Source organism: Schistocerca cancellata, chromosome 8 (assembly GCF_023864275.1).
Source record: "Schistocerca cancellata isolate TAMUIC-IGC-003103 chromosome 8, iqSchCanc2.1, whole genome shotgun sequence".
Lineage (NCBI taxonomy): Eukaryota > Metazoa > Arthropoda > Insecta > Orthoptera > Acrididae > Schistocerca > Schistocerca cancellata.
Genome location: NC_064633.1, coordinates 134,594,211 through 134,607,776, shown reverse-complemented (window position 1 = coordinate 134,607,776; position 13,566 = coordinate 134,594,211). Strand labels below are relative to the sequence as shown.

The 13,566-nt window shown below is 43.4% G+C and overlaps 1 protein-coding gene across 1 annotated transcript in view; it reads left to right on the top strand.

Moving 5' to 3' along the window:
- Nucleotides 1-13,566, top strand: part of LOC126095771 (synapsin) — an 859,815-nt gene that overhangs the window by 675,884 nt on the left and 170,365 nt on the right. The gene's annotated exons all lie outside the window — the stretch shown is intronic.

Sequence of the window (13,566 nt, the reverse complement as noted above, 5' to 3'; positions counted from 1 at the left end):
GTTCGTTTCTAGCTGACTGTACTATTCCGAAATGGCGTAACATCTGCTTCATAAACACTAACCAAACAATAAAACAACGCATACTATTCACATTCAAAATAATAAATATGTGAAAATATTCAGTTAAATTACACTTTTTTTATAACATACGCTTCTCTGTTCATGTACAGTAATCATATTAAGAAACGCAAGTAAACCTACATTTCGAATAAAAAAAGGCGTAGAGTGACAGTTATTAGACATATACATAAATTTGATGTAGGTATAATTGCAAGCAAACTGTTTGACATATCACTATAGTGTGATGGTGAACGGGAAGGGCTGGCAAGCATGATGAATTTATAGTAACGGTTCGAAACACCTTGAAAGACAAAATTTTTTTCTGTTATATTTTGTTATTTATTTGAATTACGAGGGTCAGTCAAAAAGTAATGCCTCCTATTTTTTTTTCTACATTTAATTGTCAGGAAATTTAAATGCAATTACATAGGTTGAAAACCACAACATTGAGGATCATTTTGTCATTTTTCAATGTAATCTCCGCCCATCTCTACAGTTTTGGTCCATCTTTGAACAAGGGCATGTATCCCAGCACGGTAAAAATCACAGCTCTGCTTCCTAAGCCATTGACGCACGGATGTTTTGACGGCCTCCTCATCTTCAAAATGAATCCCACGATGAGCTTCTTTTAGTGGCCCGAACAGATGGAAGTCTGATGGTCAAGGCTGTATGGGGGATGAGGCAAAACTTCCCATCCAATTTTGACAATCTCGTCAGAGGTGTGACGACTGGTGTGTGGTCTTGCATTGTCATGCAAAAGAAGAACATCTGCCATTGATTTTGTTGGGCGAACTCGCTGAAGACGTGCTTTAAGTTTGTTGAGGGTTGTGACGTATTGAACAGAATTTATTGTGCATCCCTGCTCCAAAAAATCAACCAGAATCACACCCTCTGTATCCCAGAAAACTGTTGCCATAACTTTCCCTGCCGATCGCACAGTTTTGAATTTTTTCTTCCTCGGCGAGCTTGTGTGACGCCACTCCATTGACTGCCTCTTTGATTCGGGTTCAAAAAAATGCACCCATGTTTCGTCCCCGGTCACAATTTTTTTCAGAAACTCATCTCCCTCCAAACGGAAGCGCTGCAAGTGTTGGGAGGCTATTGTTTTCCTTGCCTCTTTATTCTGATCGGTTAACATTCTTGGAACCCACCGTGCACAAACTTTTGAGTACCCCAATTGTTTAATAATCGTGATCACACTGCCTTTACTAAGAGAAATAATGCGACACACTTCATCTGCAGTCACCCGACGGTCACCGCGAATGATGTCATCAACTTGCTGAATGTTGTGTGGAGTCACTGCACTCACCGGCCTGCCGCTCCGCTTTTCGTCAGTCAACGGTGTTTGCCCTTCAGCTTCCTTACAACGACGAACCCATCGTCTAACAGTGCTGACATCCACTGTCACAACACCATACACCTTCTTCAGTCTTTCATGAATGCGTATGGGCGTTTCACCTTCTGCATTCAAGAATTCAATCACACAACGCTGTCTCAAACGAACATCGATGTCGGCCATCTTACAAACTTCTGTTGTGCTGCCACCTGTTGACACAGAAAGTTACTACTGCAGTGGATTGCAGAAGAAGGTTTGAGGAATGGCGCCAAATTCAAATTTTTCACTTAACTTAATTTCTTTAAGTAGAAAAAAAATGGGAGGCATTACTTTTTGACCGACCCTCGTATTTGGCATTATTTGTGAGACTATAGTCACTGTGCCTATTATCCACAATGATTCCCTTTGTGTCCATGGAAATTAGCAGGATGGGTATATTACACATACTAACGGAATGTGGGAATCCCAGTAGCGTATCCGTTGTTTCTGCAGTTCTCCAGTTCCGTTCGCGGTGGTTCTCCTGTCTTTGGCTATGGCTGTCCTCAGCCAATTGAAAAGTATGAAAGTCACATGACACGAAAGCAGCGCATTTGCTGCAGGAAATACGAGACCGCCAAGACGCCTAAGTGATAGTTTCATACTTTCTGCGATAAGATTAGCGCTCTCGCACCGCGTTTGTGTTTATATGGACATAGTTATACAGTAGACATTCAAGATGATAACATGTATAGGTTTATTAGATAACAAAACACAAACTGTTTCACTGTTTCGAAACAGCGTATCGAAACATTACATTGTACTGTTTCATTTGTTTCGAAACAGTTATGTGTGTCAGTTTACCCATCTCTACTCCCTACCCACAAATCCTCAGTCCAGCCACAGATTTCACTTGACGCATCACACGATAGAACTTTCGATAGTAAGCTTGGGTGTTGTGCTGAGTGAATTGCTTTTCGCAAGTCAAGAATAATTGCATATACACTGCCTTCCTTCATCCATGCCTCTCAGGAGACATGTAACAAACGCACGGGTTTTGGAATCCGTGCTGGTTGCATGGAGGAGGTCATTGTGTTCACAATACCTCATTACACTTGAAGTCACAATGTGTTCTAAGGTTATACAACTAACCGATGCCAACGATATGGGACAGTATTTTTGTTAATCACTTCTTAACCAACGACTTTTGTTCTGCCATTTTCGTACAGATACACGCTTCGCGACTAACTGTACACCGAGAGTGATTAAAAGTGAAAACGTATGGGAGAGATGGTGATGGTGAACAGCGTCTTACGACAAAACATGCCGTTGTTAATTTTGTAATTTAATCGATGAGTTGAGAAAAGGAGCATGTCCACTTTTTTTTTTCAAATTACGTTTAACGGAGATAACTGATCTTTATATCTGTAGGCATCGTTCTGTATAACAGTGATTGGTGGGGGGAGGGGGGAGTGGGGTCATGTCCCATCAACGGAAGTGCTCGTTAGAAGGGTATTGAGTTAGAGGCCACATCCACATAAACAAGCCTATAGTCGACATATTCCAATTAAAAAGAAAAAAACCTAGACGATGTAAAGATAATTTTCCAATAGATATCTGACCAGTAGAAACCATATCATAACGGTACTTGCCGGTGGCCAGCGAAGGACGGACAAGACAAAAAGCAGCATACCCACCAATGTCTGTTTTACTATATTTTTCTTGTGATTGTATTTTGGTTACATTATGAATAAACGTATAAGCTGACAACACCCTTTTCATTGCTATAACGAATACGAATAAGAAAAACTTGCATAATACAATCCTTCCACTGCAAGAGCAATGCTAGTTGCGACATCAACATCATCGGGTTCGAAAAGGGGTCACCTCCAGTACATTCCATCTCGACTACTGACCACAGTCATTGGCTAAACTAAGTTGTAACGGTGTATCTTGTTTCACCCTGTGACCAGTTGCAGTATGGCAACCTCACGACAGCATAATTAAACCCGTTTTGTAGTAAAGCAGTTTTTTGTGTCTCATGAAAAAATTACTTCCTGGGCGACGACCCCTTTTCCAGATCACCGGTTCAATTAGAATTTGGTACACGGTCACGCTCACTTTGGTTCCGCGCCCTGAGAGCTACGAGGCGTATTTTTTAAGTAAGTACTTTTTGAAATTAAAAAAAAGACCTGCTAAGATATCTCAATTTTATTTTTACATGAAGGCCTGTATCTTAATCCACTTTTCTACATAATTTCCGTCAACATTGAGGCACTTGTCATAACGTTGTACCAGTTTTTGAATACTCTCCTCATAGAAGTCTGCCGTCTGACTTGTTAACCACTGCATCACCACTGTTTTGACTTCGTCATCGTCTTGAAGACGCTGACAGCCCATGTGTCTCTTCAAGTGCAGGAACAGATGTTAGTCACTGGGCGCAAGATCGGGGCTGCACGGAGGATGATCTAAGTTTCCCATCGAAAAGATGTGATAAGATCTTTGGTCTGATTCGCCACATGCGGACGGGCATTGTCTTGAAGCAAAACGATGCCCTTGCTCAACTTCCATGGACTGTTGCTTGATTCTGGTGTGACATAGGCCACCCATGTTTCATCACCCGTAACAATTTGGCTTAAGAACAATCGTCGTTGTGGTACCGCTCAAGGAAAGTCAATGCACTGTCTAAACGTTTGGTTTGTGCACATCCGTTAACATTTTCGGTACCCAACGTGCGCACGATTTTCAGTAATTCAAGTGCTCAGTCACAATGCCATACAAAACACTACGAGAAACATTAGGAAAGTCACCCCGCAAGGAGGAAATCGTAAAGCGTTTGTTTTCTCTCCCCTTATTGTCCACTTCCTGCACCAAACTTTCATTAACAACCGAAGGACGCTCACTCCGTTGTTCATCATGCACATTTGTGCGGCCATCTTTAAATGCTCTCAGCTGGCCGGTGTGTCCGAGCGGTTCTAGGCGCTACGGTCTGGAACCGCGCGACCGCTACGGTCGCAGGTTCGAATCCTGCCTCGGGCATGGATGTGTATGATGTCCTTAGGTTAGTTAGGTTTAAGTATTTCTAAGTTCTAGGGGACTGATAACCTCAGAAGTTAAGTCCCATAGTGCTCAGTGCCATAAATGCTCTCACCCACGTTCTTACGATTCCCTCACTCATAATGTTTTCTCCGTAAACTGCACAGATCTTACGATGAATATCGATCGCTTTTAGGCCTTTAGCACTAAGAAATCTTATAACAGCCCGTACTTCACAGTCCGTGGGACTCACGATTATCGGAGGCATCTTAAACACTCAGTACACTACGTAAACAAGGAAGAATCAGACTGTAATGGCGTCAGTGCGTAGATTACAGGCTTTCATGTAAAAATAAAATTATTGATATATCTTAGCACGTCTTTTTTTTAATTCCAAAACGGTACTTACTTAAAAAACACGTCTCGTACAAACGATGGTCACCAGTGGTGGGAGGGGGCCGTGAACAGCGGCGGTAGCAATGGCTGCCTGCTGCGTTGTATCTCTGGAAGCTATCTGCGCGGCGTTGTGTGGCGCCCTGCGAGAAACCGCGGGACGCGTCAGCTGGACAGGCGATAACCCTAGCTGAGACAGCGGCGCGGCGACCGTGGGAATGTTTGGCGGGAGGCGTAGCGGTTCTGCGACTGTCTTCCTCCACTCTCTCCTCCTTGCACATTCTTTTCCCCTTTTTGTCGATTCTCTTGTACCCAGTGCCGGCGACTACGTGGTAACGGACAAGCGACAAACTGCCGCTTGATCAGCAAAGAGCGACCAAATTTTTAAGGTCGGATCTCGATGTCGTTAGTGGGATGTGCTACGACCCACACAATGTCGTTATCAGTAGTGACTTCTGTTACTCAGCCCCACGTTTACATATGACTTCCTAACATTTGTCACTTTTGACTTTCCAATATCGTTATACAGAGATGGCATTAAGAGGGGGGGGCCATAATTTTATCGTGGGCGCGTCTTATTTTACAGCAGCAGCTTTGCCGTAGAGGTAGCTGATCACGAATTGTGACTTTCAGAGTCGAATGTACGGTGATACAACCCAACCTGATGTTATTGTTCGTCAGTTATTGTGTATTGGGTCAGGGAACTAACAGCTCGACAAAGCAACGCTGGTGGTAGGAACGCACTTGGAGAGATTTGCTAAAGTGAGAATAAACCGTATTATTTCCGTGGAAACTGAAGTATTAGGTTTTGGCATGATCTTCGGATGCACACATTTTTAGTTGTTGTCTTAAAACTTCTTCCCACACAAAACTAACAGTATCTGTATTCATTTAAAGTTAAAGCCTGTTTAGAATGAACATCTGTACTAACTGTAATTAACATCTGCGAATCCAAATATTCTGATAAATTACAGAAAAATGTCTAATCAGGGTAGTTTACTCTTAAGTTTTGAGTACTTGGAGATATTCACATTCCAGCGTGCCACCGACCAAATGTTTCAAATGGCTCTGACCACTATGGGACTTAACTTCTGAGGTCATCAGTCCCCTAGAACTTAGAACTACCTAAACGTAGCTAACCTAAGGACATCACACACACCCATGCCCGAGGCAGGATTCCAACCTGCGACCGTAGCGGTCGCGCGGTTCCAGACTGTAGCGCCTAGAACTGCTCGGCCACCCAGGAAGCGCACCGACCATTTAGGCTTTTCCACCAGAATGTAAAACCATTCTTAAATGTAGACGAAAATGATGATGATGTTGATGATGAGGTGTCATACTCCGAGGAGCGTAGGGGACGATGCGGGAGAGCCGCACTGCCGGCTAGGCAAGGTCCTAGCGGAGGTGGTTTGCCATTGCCTTCCTCCGACCGTAATGGGGATGAATGATGATGATGAAGACGAAACAACTACACCGAGTCATCTCGGGGCAGGTGAAAATCCCTGACCCCGCCAGGAATCCAACCCGGGACCCCGTGCTAGGGAAGCGAGAACGCTACCGCAAGACCACAAGCTGCGGACTCTAGACGAAAATACACGGGCAATATGAATGATTTTTACTTGTGGTATTGAGATTATTCTTCTTAAATTCTCTCTTAATAAGAAACACAAATATCACTAAGGAGTGAATTCCATTATCAACTACATCGAATATCATTACTGCACGGTTCTTTACAACAAATAGCTTTCTTCATCATAGCTGCTATGCCCCAGAAGATTTTACCGCACGGCAACATTGTGTCAAAGTACCCTATGTACGTTAGCAACCTTTCGATGGTGACACTTTGAGAAAGATTTCTAAGTACAAAACAGACTGCGCAGAGATTTTTGGTTAACTTATTCACATGCAGATGTCACCACTGTTTGTTATCCATTGCATGAAATTTTGAACACAGACTTACGTTCAGTGCGTGCCCCAGGGCGTGGCTGTCCTATCGCGACAGGGCGCGGTTGGAAAGGGAATAAGTAGATCGTTTCTAGGTCAGCTCTTCATGAACACAGCTGCTAATTGAGATATGAATTATGTAGCTACACCGTGTAGGCCTACAGTCGGTGGCACTTTACAACCGGTAAGTTCTCTACTGCATTCAACAACTGGCGTCGAATATTCGAACACCACATCACAGAACAATACCTCGAGTTTCATGCTGTGGACAGGCTCGTATCGGCAGCGCCCAACTCCAGAAATACAGCGGTTCCTGATTATTGTCATAAAAGTTCTCGTCTCTAGGATACCTATTTCGTGGCCATTTGTTTCGAGCTGCCTCTTACAAAGGGAATTCAGGCAACAACTTGCACTTGCTTCGTTGTTTTACGAAGAAGATTTCATTGGAGAAGTTCTAGAAAAACGGCGTTTCGTCATACATCTATACTACTATATATAGGCATGTCGTTGGTTAACATTGTTAGCAAAAATCTCGAAATGTTCCTGACCGATTTACTTTAAATTTTCTCTAATAAACTTTCGGACGGGCGTAGGCTATATATTTCTTCATGTGTATAACACGTAAATATATGTACATGTAATATTATAAAGTGGTAACGTTATTAGCAAAAATCTCTTAAATTTCTTAACAGTTTTCCTTCATATTTTTACAGAACTCTAATAAACATTCAGAAGGACATAAGTTATATTTTTTTAAGCAACGCTATACAGATATTCTGTTGTAAACGACTGTAAGAAATAAAATCCTATGCAGTGCTGTGAAAATGTGCAATTTCGTTTCCTTTCCTTTAACCACGATTGCAGCGCGGTTAAACCGTTACACAAATCGTTTGTCCCATATTTATTCTTTCTCCTTGTATTTAATTTTTCGTAAAAATTGTATACACAACAATGTGCTGATCCGTTTTGTTCCTCGCAGTCGGTTTTAGCAGAGAACAGTAATGCTACATTTATAGCTAAGGTGATAATCCTACTAGTTCGGAGATTGAAACTACGCGAAATTCTGATCTAGGAGATGGACAGTCCGTTCTCATACCCCGTACACCAGTGATCCCAGCCGATTTACCCACTCATTTTAAGCGGATTCAATTCCCAATCGAGGTTTCGTTTGCAGTAACAATAAACAAGGCTCAAAATCAGAAAGAGAGGGAGGGGGCAGGAGAAGATGGACAGAGAGGTGGGAAGAAAGAGGGGGGGGGAGTGTGAAGGAGGACATGGACAGGGAGATGAAGAGGAGACGGTGGACATAGAAAGAGGGTTCAAGGAGATTAGGACATATATCCATTTTCCTTAAATATTTAGCAATTGCGAAGCATTGCCGGATTAGACGGTATCTTATATTTGCATTAACCATAATCCAACATAGTTTCGGTAAGAATTATTCTACTAATTTTCAAAAACGATTATGATAACTCAAGACAGTGAAACATTTTGATAATGCAGTTTGATTAAAATACTGAAGTTGTATAGCTTTTAATGTCCTAGAGGTAAGTTGTCAAAAAGTTATTTTTCCGATCTAGCGACTACATGCACGTCACAGAATTTCACGAGCTACAAACATCAAACTGGCGTGAGTATACTACACGCTTCGATATCGGAACGATTAGCGTTTCGGCGCAAACCTCATAAAGTAATAGCATTATAGCGCCGTCCATGTTTTGCGTTTGAAGAAGGATTACACAGATGGATTCTCATTCTGGAATCTCATTTGAATGTTAGTTGTTTGTGAGAGGATATCATTATGCTTTATGTAAGAAGGAGAAACGTCCCCCGGCGCGAGTCGGAATTTGACAGCGGCAGTATCGCGGTCTATCGAGACAGTAATTTTTCACTCCACGATATTGCTGCTGGCGTTGGTCGGGTTTCCACGAGTGTCACGCGAACGTGGAACCGATGGATTCAGGTGGGCAATACTCAACTCCGTGCAGGGTCTCTACAGCCCTGCTGGACTGGCGCCCGACAGGACTGACTTATTGTTCGCTCGTCTGTGCGAGGTAGTGCAGTCACGTAACGAACTTTGAGTCAGTAAGTTGGCTCGTTTGCAGCAAGACGAGCATCCGGGCGGATAGTGCGATGACGTCTGCATCAGTATGTACTGCCGGCAAGTTGGCTTCCCTCAGTGCTACAGCAGGGAAAGACGCGTCTGCTGTGGTGCGCTCAGCTACACTGGATGCGGGAGTGGCATCATATCGTCTGTTCTGACGAATCTCGCTTTTGCGAACTGTATCACGATGAAAGTATCAGTACGTGAAGGCTTTGAGAGGAACAGACGCTGCCGCGCGGAGCGGCCGCGTGGTTGGAGGCGCCATGTCACGGATTGCGCGGCCCATACCGCCGGAGGTGCGAGTCCTCCCTCGGGCTTGGGTGTGTGTGTTTTTCTTGTCGTAAGTTAGTTTAAGTAGTGTGTAAGTCTAGGAACTGATGACGTCTGCAGCTTGGTCCCTTAGGAATTCACACACATTTGAACATTTGGAACAGACGTTGCTAGTGTGACAGCTGAGCTTTCGGTGTACCATTGTGGATGTTAGATGTTAGAATGATCCGCATTGATTGGGCTGGCCAGTAATCACATGGCTCTTCATGGGCTAATATATACAGTATATACATATACAGGATGAGTCACCTAACATTACCGCTGGATATATTTCGTAAACCACATCAAATACTGACGAACCGATTCCACAGACCGAACATGAGGAGAGGGGCTAGTGTAATTGTTTAATACAAACCATACAAAAATGCACGGAAGTATGTTTTTTAACACAAACCTACGTTTTTTAAAATGGAACCACGTTAGTTTTGTTAGCACATCTGAACATATAAACAAATACGTAATCAGTGCCGTTTGTTGCATTGTAAAATGTTAATTACATCCGGAGATATTGTAACCTAAAGTTGACGCTCGAGTACCACTCCTCCGCTGTTCGATCGTGTGTATCGGAGAGCACTGCAACATACATCGCGTTTCTACAGAATGATCTGCCAACGTTACTCGAAAATGTCCCACTGGAAACGCGTCGACCTATGTGGTATTAGCATGATGGTGCACCTGCACATTCCGCAATTAACACTAGGCTGACCCTTCACAGGATGTTCCACGGGCGTTTCATAGGACGTGGAGGACGCATAAATTGGCCAGCCCGTTCTCCTGATCTTACACCTCTGGAATTCTTTCTGTGGGGTACGTTAAAGGAGAATCTGTACCGTGATGTGCCTACAACCCCAGAGGATATGAAACAACGTATTGTGGCAGCCTGCGGCGACATTACACCAGGTGTACTGCGGCGCGTACGACATTCATTACGCCAGAGATTGCAATTGTGTGCAGCAAATGCTGGCCACCACATTGAACATCTATTGGCCTGACATGTCGGGACACACTCTATTCCACTCCGTAATTGAAAACGGAAACCACGTGTGTACGTGTACCTCACCCCTCATGGTAATGTACATGTGCGTCAGTGAAAAAGACCAATAAAAAGGTGTTAGCATGTGGACGTAATGTGCTGTTCCAGTCTCTTCTGAACCTAAGGTCCATCACCGTTCCCTTTGGATCCCTACGTAATTCGGTGCTCTCCGATACACACGATCGAACAGCGGAGGAGTGGTACACAAGCGTCAACTTTAGGTTACAATATCTCCGGATGTAATTAACATTTTACAATTCAACAAACGGCACTGATTACGTCTTTGTTTATATGTTCAGATGTGCTAACAAAACTAACGTGGTTCCATTTAAAAAAAACGTAGGTTTGTGTTAAAAATCATACTTCCGTGCATTTTTGTATGGTTTGTATTAAACAATTACACTAGCCCCTCTCCTCACGTTCGGTCTGTGGAATCGGTTTGTCAGTATTTGATGTGGTTTACGAAATATATCCAGCGGTAACGTTAGGTGACTCACCCTGTATATGTACGAGGGCTATCCAGGAAGCAACAGATACGGAAAAACCAAATTATATTGTATACATTTTAAACATACACTCCTCAGCTATATTTCTACATAAGTGTCATTTGTCATACCATGACACAAGTTTCTCAGTACCGTCTCTATAGAAATCTGCCGCCTGCGATTGCAACCCCTAGTTAACACCGCCATGCAGTTCAGAGTCAGTATAAAAGCGTTGTACAACCAACCATTTCTTCAATGCTGGGAAGACGTGGCAGTCGCTCAGCGCCAAATACGGGCTGTATGGTGGATGCTGAAACACCTTCCATACAAAACCCGTTAAGAGCTCTCGTGCACGACTAGCCGTGAATGGACGTGTGGGGTGGAAAACAACAACTTTTCCTCTTACGTTTTCCGCGTCATTTGTTTTGCATCGCCCGCCTTGTCAGTGTTTCACGATATCCCTCTGAATTAATTTTTGTGCCACGTTCAAGGAAATCAATGATAATCATTTCCTTAGAGTAACAAAACACAGTAGCCATGATCTTTCTTGCTGACAACGTTTGCAAACTCTTTCTTGATTTCTTGGGAGAATATGAGTGTCCCCAATTCATTGACTGCCTTTTTGTCCCAAAATTCACATGCTTCGCCCAAGTCTCGCCCTTGTTACAATATGATCGATAACTTTCTTACCATTTTTCAAGAGAAGTGTCGCAATGGTTAGCACACTGGACTCGCACTCGGCAGGACGGTGGTTCAAACCCTCTTCCGATCATCCTGATTTAGGTTTTCCGTCATTTCCCTAAATCGCTTCAGGCAAATTTCGGGATCGTTCCTTCTTTCCCCATCCTTCCCTAATCCAATGGAACCGATGGTCTCGCTGTTTGGTTCCCTCCCCAAGTCCACCAACCAACTATTTTTCTTGTAATCTTCGAGGAAGGTCAGTGCTTCGGCCAGTCTTTTTTTTTGTGGTCTTCCGTCAGGCTTCTGGGAACCCACCCGCACAAAATTTGTGGTAATCAGGCTTCTCCACCTTAATTTTATGCACCAAACCCCGTGAAATTAGGCGAGAATATTCCGAAAGTTCCGTAACCATGAAACGACATTTTCCGCGAATTTTGTAGCTGATTGTCATCACCAGCTCGTCAGTCACAAGTATAGGCCTGCCACTGTGGTCCTCATCGTGAACGGCCATTTTTAAAATCATTGCATCACTCGACTTCTACTTATTATTGCTTTTCCGTACACATCATAAATGTCGCGATAAACCTAATCATAGAATGAATCTCCAAGTGGTGGGATATTCTATTGCAGCGCACATTTTAACACGTCACAGAAAGCAAAGTACCAGAGACACGGACGACACGCTACCACCACTGTATGCGTACTGAGTGCAGGAACGTTATGGCCCAAAATGGCAGCTGTAGCCCCGCTCACCGCCGCGATAGACTAAAGCGTCGGTAACTTTTTGGATAGCTCTATTATTAATACAAAATGTGTCATCCAACGGATAACTAATAGGACAAGGGTGGCTCCAGCAAACGTGAGACATGAGAGCTGCAATCATAAAAGATAACAAATGGGGTTACCATCTAACTATGAAATGAAACAATAGGCCACATTAAACACTGTTTACTACAATGTTCCCTGTTAACTTTTACATAAATAAGAAATTATTTCATGTTACATTCGATCACAAGAAACGAAGAGAATACGAAAACTGACAGTTATTGACTTGAGGCAGTTCTAATATAAAACCTGAATGCCCCAGCAGAGGCTGGATACTTTGGGCGAATGGGATAAATTCGTAATCTACCTACGAGTAACAGAAGGAGAAATTCACGGTGGTTACGCAATGACTGCTTGAATCTGCCAGAAGAATGAAAAACTACCAAAATGGTTCAAATGGCTCTGAGCACTATGGGACTTAACATCTGTGGTCATCAGTCCCCTAGAACTTAGAATTAATTAAACCTAAATAACCTAAGGACATCACACACATCCATGCCCGAGGCAGGATTCGAACCTGCGACCGTAGCAGTCGCGCGGTTCCGGACTGAGCGCCTAGAACCGCTAGACCACCGCGGCCGGCGAAAAACTACCAAAAGCGAATAACATCAGAAGTCAAGTCATGTATGAGCCTTCAATCACTCGAGAAAAGCGTTAAGAATATACTTGGTGCTAACAAGGCGCCTATAACCGCTTGGTAATTCTCATATCCTGCTCGCTGAAGCTGCAGCTTCTCACGGTATTCACAGCCAGTAATGATGCGAGCTTCATGATCTACTGCAGACTGCAACACATCGACTCCTATTGTTAGAGCAGCATGTCTCTACATCTATAGTCGCTATCCTGTCTTTCGTGTCGCCAGATAAAATGTTCGATTCCATGTCTCCAGCCGAAGATCTTCCACTCATGATCTGCAGATGAACTGCATTCTCTACCAGCACAGAAATATTTCGAGCCTGAACAATTCCTATATGCTCTGCATAATCCTGGCCACTGTTATTTCCGTTAACAAGACAATAACCCCCTCCTCCTAGATACAGTTTTGCAATGTTAACCAATTGTTTCAGTCCCCTATACGCAGTTCTTAAACAGTTCAGAGATACACTCCCATTTTTCATCGAACTCCGCTTCATCTAATACGCTCATCTCCACGTCCACATTTCTCGGAATCTGGCGTCTTGTCGGTTATTTTTCACGATTAACCGGTGAGGATCCTTCTTACAACTTTTTGGACAAAAGGTTATTCACTTCTTGTATAGTGGTGCCAGAAAGCCGAACCTTAGCTTTTTAAAGAGAATAGAAATCCTGTGCAAAATACAGCTCCATCGCTTCTCATGGAATACAAAGATTGCTATCCGTTATT